Genomic DNA, 17514 nt, shown 5'->3' on the forward strand with positions numbered 1-17514 from the left:
ACTAGCCTCTGTTCCTCTTACCCAAGAGAAGGGACACATGGGTACCTGTGGTTCTCATTACCCTGTGAGAGATCCAGGCTTCTTCAATGTTACATGTACCCAGGTACTAGTGCACATTTCAGAGTCCATGCCAGCGTCCCAGCCTCCTGCGTTCACAGGCTCCCTGCCCCCAGCCAGTCAAATTCCTTACAACCCTGCTATTCTCCCTCTTTTCTCTGTTCTCTATGCTCCTGCAGAGAGTCTGCCCCTGTCCAGTCTGTTGGCAATGTTCAGTTTACAGCTTTCTTTTTCTGCTCTGGATTCTTCTAGTTTCCTCTATCTGCTCGCTCTCTCTCTCTCTCTCCCTCTCTCTCTCTCTCTCTCTCTCTCTCTCTCTCTCTCTCTCTCTCTCTCATCTTATATCCAGCAAGTTGAATCCACGTTTCTGGTCACATTTATTTGACTCTTAGCCCCTTGGATGTAAGAGCTTTGTTTTGTGCCAACATGTGTAAAATGCATATTAGAATACAGAGCTTAATATGAAATACATCAGTGTTAATGATGTCATTGGTAATGTCTATACTGGTCATATGTTAAATGATAATGCATTGACTAGAACCATGATATATTCCTCAAATTTCGCTCTTTTCTTTTGACCTATTATTTTTAAAATATAGGACTATTAGAAAATTTGAAATCACAAATGTGATTTGTATTTTATTTCCATTATGCGTTGCTGGTCTAATTTTTTCTTTTGCTTAACCTTTAAAAAAATGCCTTTTCATAGAAGAAAGTTATGTTTCTCCCCAGTGTCTTTCCGTTGTGGAGGAAAGTGATCCATGAAGCACTGGTGACATGGTTCCTTCCTCCAGTAGGCTTCTCTGCTTTAACAAGTGGCTCCCAAGCTTGTCCTGTTGCAGAGCCCTACTCATAAGGTTTTTGACTGGAGACTTACCCTAAGGCCACAAGCTAGCTAGCACACTGAATTAGTGTCTCCATCTCCTGGCTCAGATGCATGCCATTTCTGCTGACTCTGGAGAGCAGAGCCTCCTGCTGGGCTCCCTGAAGGGACAATGAAGGTGGACACAGTGGCTTCCCAACCCTCCCTCACCTCCAACTGAAGAATGAAAAGAAAGAAATGTTCTAAGGAGCCCCTGGGAAGTTTGGGGGACACCTGCTACTCTGTAAAAGGCAATTTAAGGAAAATACTTCACATAAAACCGATTATTACCTCTTAAGACCTTTCGCTTAACCTATATTGCATTGTTCTGTTCTTTCTTTCTTTATTCTTAGAGAGGAAAAAAGCAGTGTCTGATAAATTGTAAATTCTTCTTGTGGTGCCCTTGGAAGCAGCCCAGTGCGTTCATGCACTCTCAGAGAGAATGATTACCACTGAAATCCTTCCAGGGCAGAGTGGTATGGGTTCAGGAAAATGGAAAGGAATGTGAAGGAAGGGCAGCAAAACTTACACACAAGAATCCTGTCAGCTTACAAAGCTCCTGAAAGAGCTTCCTAGGTCCTTTCTGATTCCTCCTTGCTTCAGGCTTCTTTCTGTTTCCCTGGGGAATCAAGACCCAGCTTTCCTGTTGTCAGTCCAGGTCTGCTAATTCCTGTTTTTTGCCATTTTGTGCTGTCTGCCTCTTCCCATATTCCTTATCTCTGAGTTGAAAGTTGAATTGGGTATCCAGTCTCCGACAGGTTTGTAAAATCTGGGGGTGACCAAACTTTTGACTCCATCTGGTCACCTTGGTGCTTAAGGTGTTTCCCCATGCTTGATCCTGTTGGCACATAGCGAGGACTAGATTGCCTAAGTCACTCATCTGAAATCAAAGTCAAATTCCCCTAGTCATCATAGCTGGACTGGATGCAGATCTAAGTTACAGAAACCAAAGTATCCAATACATAAATAATTGAAATGTCCAAGAAAGAATTTACAGCCTTACTATTCAAAAGAATTAATGATCATAAGGAGTCAAATACATTCATGAATTAAGGAAATATATCTAAAACCTTGTCCAGACAGCCTCAAAAGTAAACGTAATAGTTAAGAGAACAGTAGTAGAATTTCAAAATATGGAGGAAAATCTTTGGAAGGAGATTGAAACTTTGAAAAGTAAACTAATAAAAATATTTGAAGAGAATGGTCAAACTGGTAGAAACCACAACAAAGACTGTCATTAAGAGATAAGATTACTGGGTTCAGTCCCCACTTCCAAAAATAAAGAAAAGAAAAGAAAAAAAAAGAGATAAGATCATGCACAAGAACAAATCTCAGGCATAGAGGACAAGAGGGAAAATAAGAAGCATAAACAATATTCCAAAGATCCTGGGACACATTAAAGATTCCAAACCTAAGAATTCATGGGGTATAGCAGGGAAGAGCCAAAGTAACATCGAATGGATGAGACAGATTTATATTTCAGTGAAATTCTAGCAGAAATCATCACAAATTTATAGAAATAATTAAGCTTGCAAGTATAACAGCCACATAGAAATCCGAACAGACAGAATCAGAGAAGAAATTCTGTGTGACATACAATCAGGATGTCAAAAATACAAAATAAAGAAATAATTCTAGCCAGGCAGTGATGGTGCATGCCTTGTGTTTAATCCTACCATTTGTGGGACAGAGGCAGGCAGATCCCTATGAGTTCAAGGCCATACTGGTCAAAAGATCGAGTTCCAGGAAAACTAGAGCTCCACAGTAAAACCCAGTCTTAAAAAAGGAAGGAAGGAAGGAAGGAAGGAAGGAAGGAAGGAAGAAAAGAGAAGGAAAGAAAACTAAAAGAAATAATCCTAAAAGCAGCATGCAAGAAAACAACATCTAACAAAGAACTGAACCATGAAGCTGTGTTATGCTCTGGGAGCTAGAGATCTGAGATTAATGTCCTAACTTCCATCTCATCTCCAGCCAGGAGTGGGTGGGAGCAAAGTCCTTAATTTCAAAGCTCAAGCTTGCTCCTCTGGTTAGATGGCTGCCTTGTTCCTGAGATTCATGCTAGGAGCTTCTGTATTTAATATTCCTGTAACTCTCCCTCCTTGGTATTTCTGCAACTGGGTTTGAATACGCAAAGGCCATCAAACCTTGTATTCCTCTTGAAGTATTCATGGATTTGAAGTTAACTCAGAGCAAACCAAACTCAAAACAAGCCAACACAATTCCAGATCCAACCCAGGTCACCTAAAAAGCAATTTTAAAAAGGAAAGAATGCTGCCATTTATCAAGAGCTTAAAAGCAAGACAATTCCACTTATTACCCCTAGAAATTCATTTTTTGGGTTTGATGGCGACTCTCTATGTAACTGACAAGACCAGCGGTAACTACACTGCCTGAACACAGAGACCCGATCGGACAAGGCACAAGCAGCTGAGGGTCAAAGAAGGATACGTGCTCCAAGAATCCCAGCCTTTTAAAACAAGTATGTGAAGTTTTTCAAGAATAAACCAGAACTTCCCCCAGGGCAGTGCCCTGACGCCACCACACAGGTCACCCCATCCAGACCTGACAGTGGTGAAGCAGGCCTCTCCAAGACAGACAAATGCAACCTGAAGTGGAAAAAGAGGAGCCAGCCACAGGAGAAAGATGCAGAGGCCTTGAGCAGGACCCTTGATAAGGTGTCTGTGGGACACTCAGCCCAGACACCCAGTGCTCACCATGGCCCCCAAGCCACATCTCTAGCTGCCTTCCATGCACCTGATTCTGCTGCTACCACAGAGAAAGCCAAGAAGATCAAGCACCTAAGGAAGAATCTGATAGGTGGAGGAGCTGCAGTAGCACTTCCAGGCCGGGAAGTTCAGCAGAGAACAGCTGGAGAAGCTGACATGGCACAGGGTTCTGGAGGAGGAGCTGGAGGACTTGGAGTTGGGCCTGTGAGGCTTCAGGAATAGGGGAGTGGACTGAAAAACAAACCATGGGGTGCTCTGGGGTCCAGGGAGCATGGGCTACAACAGTCAGGAGGGGCACTCCCATACTGGCTCACTTTCCCCTCCTGTGGCCCGACTCTGTCCTCTAGAGCCTAGGATCTCTCTTCTTCATCCCTTCTCCTTCTCAGCTCCCATTTTTGAACTTTTCCCTTCTATTCCATTCTTCACAATCTGAGTGAGGACCCCAGGTACCTCTGCTGCTGATCTGGGTGTCTTGTTGAAAAGGAACCCCGAGAGGGTGGGAGTCTGTTAGGGATCTGAGGCTGAGGATACAAGGAGTACCCAAGATTTGGAGTCTTAGTTCCTGTTCAGTGTTTATGAATAACTTCTGTGGCCACCAAGACCACCACCACCACCTCCACCAACTCCTCCTCCTCCTCCTCTTCTTTCTCCTCCTCCTCCTTTTCATCTTTTATTTAAGAATGTAAAAATAAATTCAAGTAGACGACAAAAAAAGTTCACTTATTGTTTGTAGCAAACCTATGTCCTGTTGAGATATAATGGTTTCCATAGATTTATTTATTTGCTTGCATTTGTTTGTTTCTTTGTTTTTATGTCCACAGGTGTTTTGCTTGCATGTATATCTGTGCACTAGTGTGTGTGCCTGGTGTGTAGAAAGATCAGAAGAGGGCATGAGATCCCTGGGACTAGAGTTATGGAGTGTTGAGAGCAGCCATGTGGGTACTAGGGATCCAACCCAGGTCCTCTGAAAGAGCAGCCACTGTGCTTAACTGCTGATTCATTTCTCCAGCTCATTTCCATATTTCAAATACAGAAAAGTGGAACTCTTGTGATTAACCATCCAGGTAGACAAGGCCAAACAACGACCACACCCAGCTTCCTTTTTCCAGTCTATAGGCTCTGAACTTTTGGTTGTTTTGTTTTGTTTTGTTTTGTTTTGTTTTGTTTTGTTTTGTTCTGTCTCCCATGATCTGTGAAGGGACAGCCTGTATCTCTTAAGCTGAGAAGGACCTGAATACATAGCCCTATTTTTATTGAAGCAGGGAATATTGGGCGCTCCTACCCTAGAAATCTATCAATCTGAGCTTCTTCAAGATCTGATCAACATGTGAGGAATTAACCCAGCACCATTGGTCACAAATTCATTTTTTCCGTATTTTTTCATTTATTGAATATTTTTACTTACATTTCAAGTGTTATTTCCTGTCCTGGTTCCTGGACATAAGCCCTCTATCCCATCCCCCTCCCCTTCTTTTTTTTTTTTTTTAATTAACTTGAGTATTTCTTATATACATTTAGAGTGTTATTCCCTTTCCCTGTTTCCGGGCAAACATCCCCCTAATACCTCCCCCTCCCCTTCTTTACGGGTGTTCCCCTCCCGATCCTCCCCCCATTGCCGCCCTCCCCCCAACAATCTCGTTAAGTGGGGGTTCAGTCTTAGCAGGACCCAGGGCTTCCCCTTCCACTGGTGCTCTTACTAGGATATTCATTGCTACCTATGAGGTCAGAGTCCAGGTTCAGACCATGTATAGTCTTTAGGTAGTGGCTTAGTCCCTGGAAGCTCTGGTTGCTTGGCATTGTTGTACATATGGAGTCTTAAGCCCCTTCAAGCTCTTCCAGTTCTTTCTCTGACTTCTTCAACGGGGGTCCTATTCTCAGTTCAGTGGTTTGCTGCTGGCATTCGCCTCTGTGTTTGCTGTATTCTGGCTGTGTCTCGCAGGAGTGATCTACATCCGGCTCCTGTCGGCCTGCACTTCTTTGCTTCATCCATCTTGTCTAAATGGGTGGCTGTATATGTATGGGCCACATGTGGGGCAGGCTCTGAATGGGTGTTCCTTCTATGTCTGTTTCAATCTTTGCCTCTCTATTCCCTGCCAAGGATATTCTTGTTCCCCTTTTAAAGAAGGAGTGAAGCATTCACATTTTGATCATCTGTCTTGAGTTTCATTTGTTCTAGGCATCTAGGGTAATTCAAGCATTTGGGTTAATAGCCACTTATCAATGAGTGCATACCATGTATGTTTTTCTGTGATTGGGTTACCTCACTCACGATGATATTTTCCAGTTCCAACCATTTACCTACAAATTTCATAACGTCATTGTTTTTGATAGCTGACTAATATTCCATTGTATAGATGTACCACATTTTCTGTATCCATTCCTCTGTTGACGGGCATTCTTTCGAGCTTCTGGCTATTCTAAATAAGGCTGCTATGAACATAGTGGAGCATGTGTCTTTTTTATACGTTGGGGCATCTTTTGGGTATATGCCCAAGAGAGGTATAGCTGGATCCTCAGGCAGTTCAATGTCCAATTTTCTGAGGAACCTCCAGACTGATTTCCAGAATGGTTGTACCAGTCTGCAATCCCACCAACAATGGAGGAGTGTTCCTCTTTCTCCGCATCCTCTCCAGCATCTGCTGTCACCTGAGTTTCTGATCTTAGCCATTCTCAATTGTGTGAGGTGAAATCTCAGGGTTGTTTTGATTTGCATTTCCCTTATGACTAAAGATGTTGAACAATTCTTTAGGTGTTTCTCAGCCATTCGGCATTCCTCAGCTGTGAATTCTTTGTTTAGCTCTGATCCCCATTTTTTAATACGGTTATTTGTCTCCCTGCGGTCTAACTTCTTGAGTTCTTTGTATATTTTGGATATAAGGCCTCTATCTCTTGTAGGATTGGTAAAGATCTTTTCCCAATCTGTTGGTTCCCGTTTTGTCCTAACCACAGTGTCCTTTGCCTAACAGAAGCTTTGCAGTTTTATGAGATCCCATTTGTCGATTCTTGATCTTAGAGCATAAGCCATTGGTGTTTTGTTCAGGAAATTTTTTCCAGTGCCCATGTGTTCCAGATGCTACCCTAGTTTTTCTTCTATTAGTTTGAGTGTATCTGGTTTGATATGGATGTCCTTGATCCACTTGGACTTAAGCTTTGTACAGGGTGATAAGCATGGATCGATCTGCATTCTTCTACATGTTGACCTCCACTTGAACCAGCACCATTTGCTGGAAATGCTATCTTTTTCCATTTGATGGTTTTGGCTCCTTTGTCAAAAATCAAGTGCCCATAGGTGTGTGGGTTCATTTCTGGGTCTTCAATTCTGTTCCATTGGTCTATCTGTCTGTGTCTGTACCAATACCATGCAGTTTTTATCACTATTGCTCTGTAATACTGTTATCCATTATATAAACAAACTGAAAGAACAAAACCACATGATCATTTCATTAGGTGCTGAGAAAGCATTGGACAAAATTCAACACCCCTTCATGATAAAAGTCCTGGAAAGAATAGGAATTCAAGGCCCATACCTAAACATAGTAAATGCCATATACAGCACACCAGTTGCTAACATTAAACTAAATGGAGAGAAACTTGAAGCAATCCCACTAAAATCAGGGACTAGACAAGGCTGCCCACTCTCTCCCTACTTATTCAATATAGTACTTGAAGTTCTAGCCAGAGCATTCAGACAACAAGAGGAGGTCAAAGGGATACAGATCGGAAAAGAAGAAGTCAAAATATCACTATTTGCAGATGATATGATATTATATTTAAGTGATCCCAAAAGTTCCACCAGAGAACTACTAAAGCTGATAAACAACTTCAGCAAAGTGGCTGGGTATAAAATTAACTCAAATAAATCAGTTGCCTTCCTCTACACAAAAGAGAAACAAACTGAGAAAGAAATTAGGGAAATGACACCCTTCATAATAGACCCAAATAATATAAAGTACCTAGGTGTGACTTTAACCAAGCAAGTAAAAGATCCCCTTCTTCTATAATGGTGTTCTCCATCTAATTTGTCCCCCACCCCATATACACCTACACAGGGGGATCCAGCCTTTGCAGGACCAAGGGCCTCTCCTTCCATTGGTGCCCAACAAGGCCATCCTTTGGTACATATGCAGCTGGAGCCATGGATCAGTCCATGTATAGTCCTTGGGTAATGGTTTAGTCCCTGGGAGCTCCAGTTGGTTGGCATTGTTATTCTTATGGGGTTGCAAACCCCTTCAGCTCTTCCAATACTTTCACTATTTCCTCCAATGGGAAGGCCAGTCTCAGTTCAATGTTTCCTGCTAGCATTCACCTCTCAAGAGACAGGACCACCGAAATGCGGTTGCTTCATTCCTTGTTAAAAGGGAGAACAAATATATTCATAGGTGGGGATATGGAAGCAAAAGGTTGGAACAGACACTGAACAAATGATCATTCAGAGACTGCCCCACATGGGTATATAGGATGGATATATATATATATATATATATATATATATATATATATATATGTGTGTGTGTGTGTGTGTGTATACACATATACATATATACACATATATATTGCAACCAAAAGTAGATAAGATTGATGAAGCTAAGGAGTGCATGAAGACAGGAGCCTGCTATAGCGATCTACTGGGAGGCACATATGAGGTGAATGCTAGACACACATACACACACACACACACAAACTCACACACTCACATAAAAACATAAACAAACGAACACACACTCATACAAACACATAAACACACACATATATATATACACATAAACACACACACATATTCACACACATACCCGCACACACTCTCACCACCGACACAAACACACATGCACCCTCACACAGACAGAGACACACATATACACTGACACACACACACAAATACACACACATACACAAACACTCACTCACACACTCATACACTTATTCACACACAGATACACACACACATACACATGCATAGACACTCTCACACACATACAAACACACACACTCACACATACTCACACACACAGACATAGACACACAAACACACACTCACATACATCCACAGAAAAACACACACACACAAACTCACACACTCACTCACACACACACATAGACACACAAACAAACGAACACGCACACATACACACACATAAACACACACACATACACACATACATATACACATATAAACACACACACATACTCACACACATACACACACACTCTCACACACCCAAAAACACATGTACCCTTACACAAATAGATCCACACACAAATATACTGACACACACGCACACAAATACACACACACACCCACACACACTCACACCCACACACACCCAAAGGAAAACTAAGTTTTTATCCAGCAGGTTTCCTGTTCAGTGAGGAATTAGTGGTAGCTATGATGTGTACAAGTCTCTTAGACTCCAGCAGGCTGTGCTGTCCTGGCCTGTACTTATTTCCACTTCAGAAAATCTTTCTATGCAGATACTTGCTGGTCCTACTTGAGTTACAAACTTTGCACAGATAACCTAAACAACACAACACCAAATTCCCCAGAGAGAGGATTTGAAGAAAAGCCTTCAGTAAGCTTCATGTTGACTCATCATAGGCCCCTCACTAAAACTACCCTGCTTCCTTCATAGAAGACCTTGGAAGCATCAGAGGAAGAGAGTGACTCATGGTCAGTTTTCAGGAACTTTTCATAACATTATAGTTCACGTGATATTAAAACAACCTCAATATCAGTCAGAAGGAGAATAATGAAATAAACGACAGTGACTTTTCTGAACTACACCTTTCTGTACAAGACTGAGGGGGAATCTAGCCTGAAAGAATGCCAGGCCAACGATATAGTCAGGAAAACAATGTCAGCAGACGGATGCACTATAAGATTCCATGTAAGATCATGGTGAAGCCAATAAGACAAACCAGGATCTTCAAGGGGGATACCTCTACTCAGGTAAAGTGAAGAAATCTAAGCCTTATTTTTAAAATAGTTGAATGGCTAAAGAATGTGTTGAGACAAATAAGAGAGGGGGCTCTACCTGGAACTGGACAAGTGATGCAAAGACTGCTGGCCAGCACAAAACAGGAAGCTGAAGGTTTGCTGAGAGACCTAGGCTAAAAGGTCTAAGTTAGAGAATGACTGGACAAAATCAGATGTCATTATCTGGCGTCCCCAAATACCCACAAATTATAGGTCACCACAGCAATGTACACACACACAAACACACACACACACACACACACACACACACACACTCACGAAAAATCAGACGTCGGCAGAAAACAATGAAGTTTCCATTATGCTGGAGGAACAACATAAAACAATGAAGTTTCCATCATGCTGGAGGAACAACATAATATAGACTATTCAAAGCAGATATTTTAAGAATTTCTACTCAGCTCTTTTTCCCTAGAGGAATAAAAGGGCCTAGATAGCACTCTTCTTGATGAGAATGGGGGTATATATGGATAACTTTGTTCTTGAAGTCTCAAATCTCTCATGCCAATTCTCTGCGTTTGAGAACCGCTTTCCACATCCCTGCTCTTCCAACCAGCTTCAGAGTATAAGGACAAGATATGAACTCTCAAGAAACACTCAAACAAAACAGGACTGACATGCTGCTCCTCAGGCTCTGTCTGGTACCCAAGATTTAGGAAGCATGAAGACATGGTCTTGATATACAGGGAAAAAGGGAGAGAAAGAACAAATCCACCAAAATAGGACAATGAGAACCATTTCTTTAGCATTTCCACCAGGCTCTCCTCCCCGCAAACTACTACCTTCCTGGAATCTCACAGGATCCATGTAAAGAAAATTAGCTCCAGGCTTTTGCTTCATCCCTCAAAGCCCTGTGCAAGTCTAAAGAGGGGCTCCCACATAGCACCCTCCACACATAATGGCATGTAGTGCTGTGATGTGTGATCAACCTATCTCCCTTAATAAACTGCAGATTCTCAAAGAGCAGGACCATTTGCTTTCCAAACATGCAGTTTCTTGAAAAAGGGCTATCTCCACAGAAAGCCTTGTAAATGATCACATAAATGAACACTTGGATGGGACATAGGTCAGTACATGTAACAGTAATGGACAGTTACATTGGTTTGTCTATGTTTATGATAAGACATGAGGACAACCTGTCCCTGAGGCCTAACCCTACCTGCTGTTGCTTGGCTCTAAGGACACAGATGTAATTGCTGGCCTCCTCACAGAACCTCTTTGCTTTCTCATAGGATGCTGGCAGTTTAGTCTGCTCCACCAGCAGTTGTCTGTTCTCATTCAGCAAAATCCTTACATTGTTCTTCAATTGAATCCATTCACGCAGGAGCTGGAAGTGCGGGTTGCTGAACCACAAACAATAAATATGAAATCCCAGGAAGCTTCTATTTGCCTGTCACTCCTGCAAGTTCAATCATCCTTTCAAGGGCCCTCATCTCCAGACATCAACAGGCTAGAGCCACAGTATACAAGTTAGCACCAATTAGAGGAGGCCAAATCCAGAGGCCACATTCCCTGTGAATCAAAGTACCTCTGAAAATCCTGACACTAAGATGTTTTATATACATCAAGGTAGAAGAATTGGACCATATGGGTGCTCATATGTCCATAGTATGCTAAAACCATCTGCAAGTAGAGGGCAAATACCCTCTGAGGGATGATAGAAGACCCAATAGCTATACAATCTTTGCATGTGTATCTCATGGATCACAGAGAACCTGTCAGTGTCCTAGAAGTTCAGAGTTGATTGATATTCCCATCATGGTGCAAATCTTTTCTATGTAGAGGAGCGATCGTTAATGGGGAAAATAACAATTGGAGGGTCTTCTAAACTCTTCACATGTAGGACCACTGAGTCCTAAAGTTACAAATCCAAGACCCTGTGCCAGGAGGCAGACTTTCCTGTTAAGAGTCAGACACTATAGAGCCAGAGCCCTGATTTTGTTCAAAGTCATACAGGACAGAATCATTCCCTGCCTAGTTCTGGGTTCTCATCTCTGTCAGTGACTCACCGGTAAGAACTATTCACTTGTATGAGCTCCTTGTACCTCTCCATGGCATAACTTATTGAGTTGGTCACCATTTGCATAGCCATCATTTTCATCTCATGTTCGGATTGAAGTATTAGCAATTCGAGATCCGGCCTGTCTTAGGGCATGGCCCAAGGAACAAATAGCTGTCTGAATTCATGATTTCAGAATTAGGTGAAATGTAAATAAGAAATACCCATTAAAAAATTCAAATTTAAGAGTGGGGAGGGAAGAATGTGGCAAACACAAAGACCAGAGCAAAACCACAACAGTGAGACAACAACAACAATTCTTTCAAGGAAATATTTCTATCCAAATCAACAAACATTTATTTTGAAATAAGGACTCTTTAAAAGGCTGTGGAGATATGGTTCTGCAAAGACCCCTCTGTACTAGAGTGGGTGGAGCCTGTGAAATGCCTGTTTAGGAATAACAAATGTCCAGAATTTATTATCAAAATCACCATTTCTAGGTCACAATAAACGGTCCCTGATAGCTAAAAAAAAAAGTAAACTCAAAAAATAAATGAAGTTCAAATCAGGCAAAAAAAGATTACCTGAAATCAGACTATTGACTTGATTACTTAAAACCAATTTATGTCACATACTTGCTCCTTTGAACTGTGTCCTATTTGTGCTGATTAAACTTATTATCCTGAGCACAGGACAACAGAGCCAGGTTACCAGGTCCATGGAACTGACTGTCAAGAGTTGGCCAGGTAAGCATGAAGGCATTGACTAATTCTGTAATAAGTTTCCTCCTGTCTGAGCCACAGCCTCGGGTCCAACAGATAGTTATGATGACATTTCTTTTGTTTTGAAAGCAGGGATTCTCAAACCTTGCTTCCTATTGTTACCTGAATTCCCAGAGGGCATAACTACTTAGACAGGGAAGAGGATTTGTAACCCCTCCTTCCCTCAGGAGAGTCCTATCTACCACCAAAGTAAATAGAAGGTGCAAAGAGTTCTGTTGGTCCATGTGGGCTTCCACGCTATCATGACCTGCAAACTGTCCATCAGACAGATCCTCAGATCCCATCAAAGGTCCCAGTCTCCAGGTCCTGAGCAAAACACCCAGAAATACGTTCATATAAATACATACCAACCCATATACAAACACAATTAGAATGCCAACTACTTCCATGGAGATGCCATAGAATCAGTGTATAGTGAACAAAATCAGAGTAAATGAGTGATGGCATGCAGGAATTTCATTCCCTCACTTAGATGCATCAAGTCTAACCAGGTCCTTCCAGCTATTGACAGAACTTATGCTAATCCAAGGAGCTCAGGGTCAAATAAAAAGGAGGTTGACCCTAAACACACAGCACCTAGCTTATCTCACAAGCCAATGCCTGCCAAGGCTCCTGAAAATCCAGGATGAGAGGTGAAACTCTCTCGTGATATGAGGAAATCTTGGGTTAGCAGAGAGAGAGCACAATACAGTGGACAGGTTACTGGGCATAATGACTACCTGTAGTCCCAATCATCATAGATATAAAGGTCCAGGATTTGATAAAGTTCATGCCTCTCGAATTTACACTTCTGGATTTCAAATTTGAGTTCCTCCAGTTCCTTTAGACGCTTCTCTTGCTTACTGATGACATTTGGGGATGATGCCCTCCTACCAAAACCTGTAGATAGATAAACCCAAGTGAATTTGCATATTTGATGGCCCATGGGAGGAAAAGAGCGTTCTGAGTCCCAAAAGGAGGTTGAGGAAGAGGAAATGGTAGAGACTGGGTGAATGCCTGAAACAGCAGAAAAGCTTTCTTCGAGCTGGATTCTTTTTTTTTTAAGATTTATTTATTTATTTTGTATATGAGTACACTGTTGCTGTCTTCAGACACACCAGAAGAAGGCATCGGATCCCTTTACAGATGGTTGTGAGCCACTATGTGGTTGCTGGGATTTGAATTCAGGACCTCTGGAAGAGCAGTTGGTGCTCTTAACCACTGAGCCATCTCTCCAGCCCTCGAGCTGGATTCTTAAGCTATGACCCTCTTTCCAACCTCTAATGCCATACATGTGCCAAGCTCACTATTATAAAACCCCTCACCCTGAAACGTATAACCTGACTCAGACATAAACATGTGGGACATTGTTATGTCATATCAGATGTGGTGCAGATAAATCCTGGAGTTCATAATGTTTAGCACCATCAAGCTCTAATCATATGTGTTCCAGCCCAAAGTGTCTAAGACCTAAACTCATGACTAGGGGTGCATCTTTCCTTGTTCTTGTCATCAGAGACTTATGTAACCTACAGTAATCTAGAGGATGAAGTGCTTCAACTCCCAACCATGGATGGTCACATTGTTAATCTCACAGTGCCTTCCTCTGCCATTCATTGACACAAACAATTAAAAAGCTTCTAGAAAAGAAACTGAAGGCTTACCAATTTCTGACTTTCTCTCAAATTAATGATCAGGAACTCCTGATTCTTGGTTTGCCTTTGAGAAATCCTAAGGCTCATGCTTGTAAGGCCTAGTCTTAGAAGGCACATCTCAAACCTACCTCCTCAAGGAAGTTCCCCAACTCTGCCCAGGACTCACCAAGCCTTCCCCAGAATGATTTCATCCTTCCTGCTTTACTAGACAGGAGGTCAGCTTCCTTCTGCCTTGGTGTGGTCTCTTCTTGATCTCCACTCTCCCTCCAAATAGCCTGAGCAGCTGGCAAAACATGCCTGTTTGTGAGCCCAAAGGGAACTGAAGGAATTTCCCAAAGGCAGTTGGTGTCACCACAACACAATCACAGAAGATTCAAGGGATCTCTTAGATACAATAGATTGTCCAATGAAGGGCTTACTGATGATGTCACTGGGAAGTTCTATGGCCTACCTGCTAACTAGCTCTCCCCAAATTGATCAATTTCTGTGGGGGCCCTTTCCTGCAGTCTCTAATGTGTCACCGGAAATACCGTTTGGCAACCTCTATTCCAAAGCTAGATATTTCTCTCTGCTTCACTAGAAGTCATCAATGCTTTGCTGGGAAGAATGGCTTACATCCCTGAATTGGATAAGAGATTTTTCTTAGCACCCAAATCTCTAGGGACCATGGATGAGGGAGATTTTTCTTAAAAATAAATCTACCACCTTAGACAATGGATGTGATATACATTTCTATTCCCAAGGTTTTCCCTTTTTCTGGAGGCCAATATCTTTCTTCTATACTTTGATTGTGTAAAACCTGGAAATATTTGCTTACTGTGCAGTCCTTCACACCTTGACATTGTTTCATTTACACATCCATGTATTCCACAAAATCAATGGTCTATAATTACCTATTTTTTTTAATAAAACTCCCTTTTCTTGGGAATATAGGGACCAACTACAGGGCATATATAAAATTATAAATTTCTGTGCCTTTTATATACTAAGTTGAACAACCTCACTTTTTGAAACACAACAAGACAATTAAATTGGACATCAGTGAGCAAACGTCAACCTGGACCTTGTGTTACTACATTGTAATGACATAGCCATCACTTCTCCAATACCATTCTTCCTGAATTTCCAAGTCCTATCATAAGGATATTGTGGGCTGCACTGTGATCTTTTACTCATATTACACATAAAAATCAGGAGGATGGGCACGGACTGGAAAGGCCTAAGGTCAGGTTAAACCTCAATTTTAATGGGTCCATAAGTTCAAGAGGGAATCCATTTGGCATTGTCATATATGGATTCTGTGTTCTTATCCTAGGTGTTGTAATGCCACCTGAATGTGTGCTATAATGCCACCTAACCTCACTAATGTCAGAGTGAAGCTCATGTATGACTTTTGTGGGAAGAGCAATGCCTTTTACTACCATCTCCATTTGTACAACATCACTATGCAAAGCTAAAAACAGAGGGGTGGAGATTGTGGAGTCCTTGGAAGTTGAGGGTCTTTTCTTTTGATTAAGGAACATATTTTTCCTATGTAATTTTTTCCCTTGCTGTTTCATTAATGATGGGTGACATCTTTCCTGGCCTGACATATACTGGGAACCAATTTTTGGATTACCAGAGCTTCTATTTTAGATATGACAGGCCCACCAAGGGTCCCACTGCATACAGAAGGTATGAATAAGTCCCAGGTGATGGAGTAAGTTAAAAAAGTCTGTGACAACAAAGACCTGATTGAGAAAACAAGAGACAAGCTGTTCATCAAGATCATAGTTGTATGATAGTAAGAAAATGTGAATAAGGCATCAGGTGAAAAGATCAATTAGGAGGTCATAGGCCTAGAAGGGGTAGCCTTTGCTCTCAGCGGAACTGCCATTCTTTCACCCATTCCTTGACCTCTGCCACAAGACCAGAGATTTCCCCAAACAACTGGCTGGCCTTACTCAAAGACCTGGCATGGCTTCTCCCTGTAGAATAGGAACTGCAGAGTCCTTGAGGATCCACCAAGAGGTCTCCTCCACACAGGTTCCTTGTTGTCAAAGGAAAATATTCCTGCAGAATCCTGCCATGGCAGTAGGAATTTCAACTAGGCTGCTCTTAGTTCCAGCTCACTGGATGCAGGCCTGAGGCCCAGTGGTATCTGGGGAAAGAAGCAGCACACACTAATCACAGCTCTCTCTTTGTTGGATGCAACTGCTAGAACTGTAATAGGATTTTTGTTTCTTCGTTTGTTTATTAGAAATACCTACAAAGCTGGTTAAAGTTGCAACATACCTTTAATACCAGCATGCAGAATTTTTTTGAATCACTGTTTTATGTTTAGATATTGTTTTTACTCCCCTCAGCAAATATCTCTGTGCTTAGAATGTTAAGCACATGCTCTGGAGGAACCTATTATTCAAGTTAGGCAAAGCTTTTGTTCTTACCAACCAGTCCACAGATGATGCCATTACTTACTTTCAAATAAGAAAACAGTCATAGAGAGGTGAGTTAATCTGTAAGTTATCACAGAAGAAACACATCATGACTGTGGAATGACACCCCAATCTTTTGCATTTTGTAAGTTCTTTTATTTCTTCTTTTTATTTTTGACATTTTTATTGGATTTTGGGGGTATATTTCATTTTTTTTCAATCCTCACAGGTATCCTTTATTCCTCTCCTCCCATTTACAAGTAGGAATTTCACCTGTAATTGTTAGTCCAGATAGTTTGGTCTATGGCTTAGATGGCCCCTTGGCCGGTTGCCTTAGCATAAGCTGTGTTAGAGGCAGGCGCAATGGTTCAGGACTTAACAAATAATAAATTCCACTACATCTGGATTCCTAGCCTCACAGTCAGAAAGGGACTATATTTCTATTCACTATGGAAAAAAAAGACCCAGTTCATTAACAAGTAAAAAAAAATTCTCAAATTTATTAAAGGGTTTGCCATGGTCATACAGTTTGTCAAATACCTGGCATTCATCGTTTTTCAAATCCAAAAATTTCTTTCTTGTTCACATTTTCTTTTTTTGATTATATCTTAGTTTTTTTTTATTTTTTTAAATTTAATTTTTAATAGATATATTTCTTTATTTACATTTCAAATGTTATTCCCTTTCCAGGTTTCCAGTCCATAAGCCCCCTCCAGCGCCCCCCTCCGACCCCATGTGGGTCTTTCACTTGTTTCGTTAAAATACCCGAAGATAATTTATATTATTTGGGTCTATTGTGAAGGGTATCGTTTCCCTAATTTCTTTCTCAGCCTGTTTACCCTTTGAATAGATGAAGGCTATTCAAGTCTTAATTCTTTGACTTAATTTTATACTCCAACAGTTTGCTGAATTTGTTGATCAGATTAAGTAATTCTCTAGTGGAAGTTTCGTGTCACGTAAGTATACTATCATATCATCTTCAAATATTAGTATTTTGACTTCTTCCCTTCTAATTTGTATCCCTTTGACCTACTTTCATTGTCTGATCGCT

General features: G+C 41.5%; 1 pseudogene; it reads left to right on the forward strand.

Annotated features, from left to right (window-relative positions):
* Positions 1–3262: 3262 nt before the first annotated feature.
* On the forward strand, positions 3263–3853 carry LOC148001931 (partner of Y14 and mago pseudogene; annotated as a pseudogene).
* The last annotated feature ends 13661 nt before the right edge of the window (positions 3854–17514 follow it).

Source organism: Rattus norvegicus, chromosome 12 (assembly GCF_021556685.1).
Source record: "Rattus norvegicus strain SHRSP/BbbUtx chromosome 12, alternate assembly SHRSP_T2T, whole genome shotgun sequence".
Classification (NCBI taxonomy): Eukaryota; Metazoa; Chordata; class Mammalia; order Rodentia; family Muridae; genus Rattus; species Rattus norvegicus.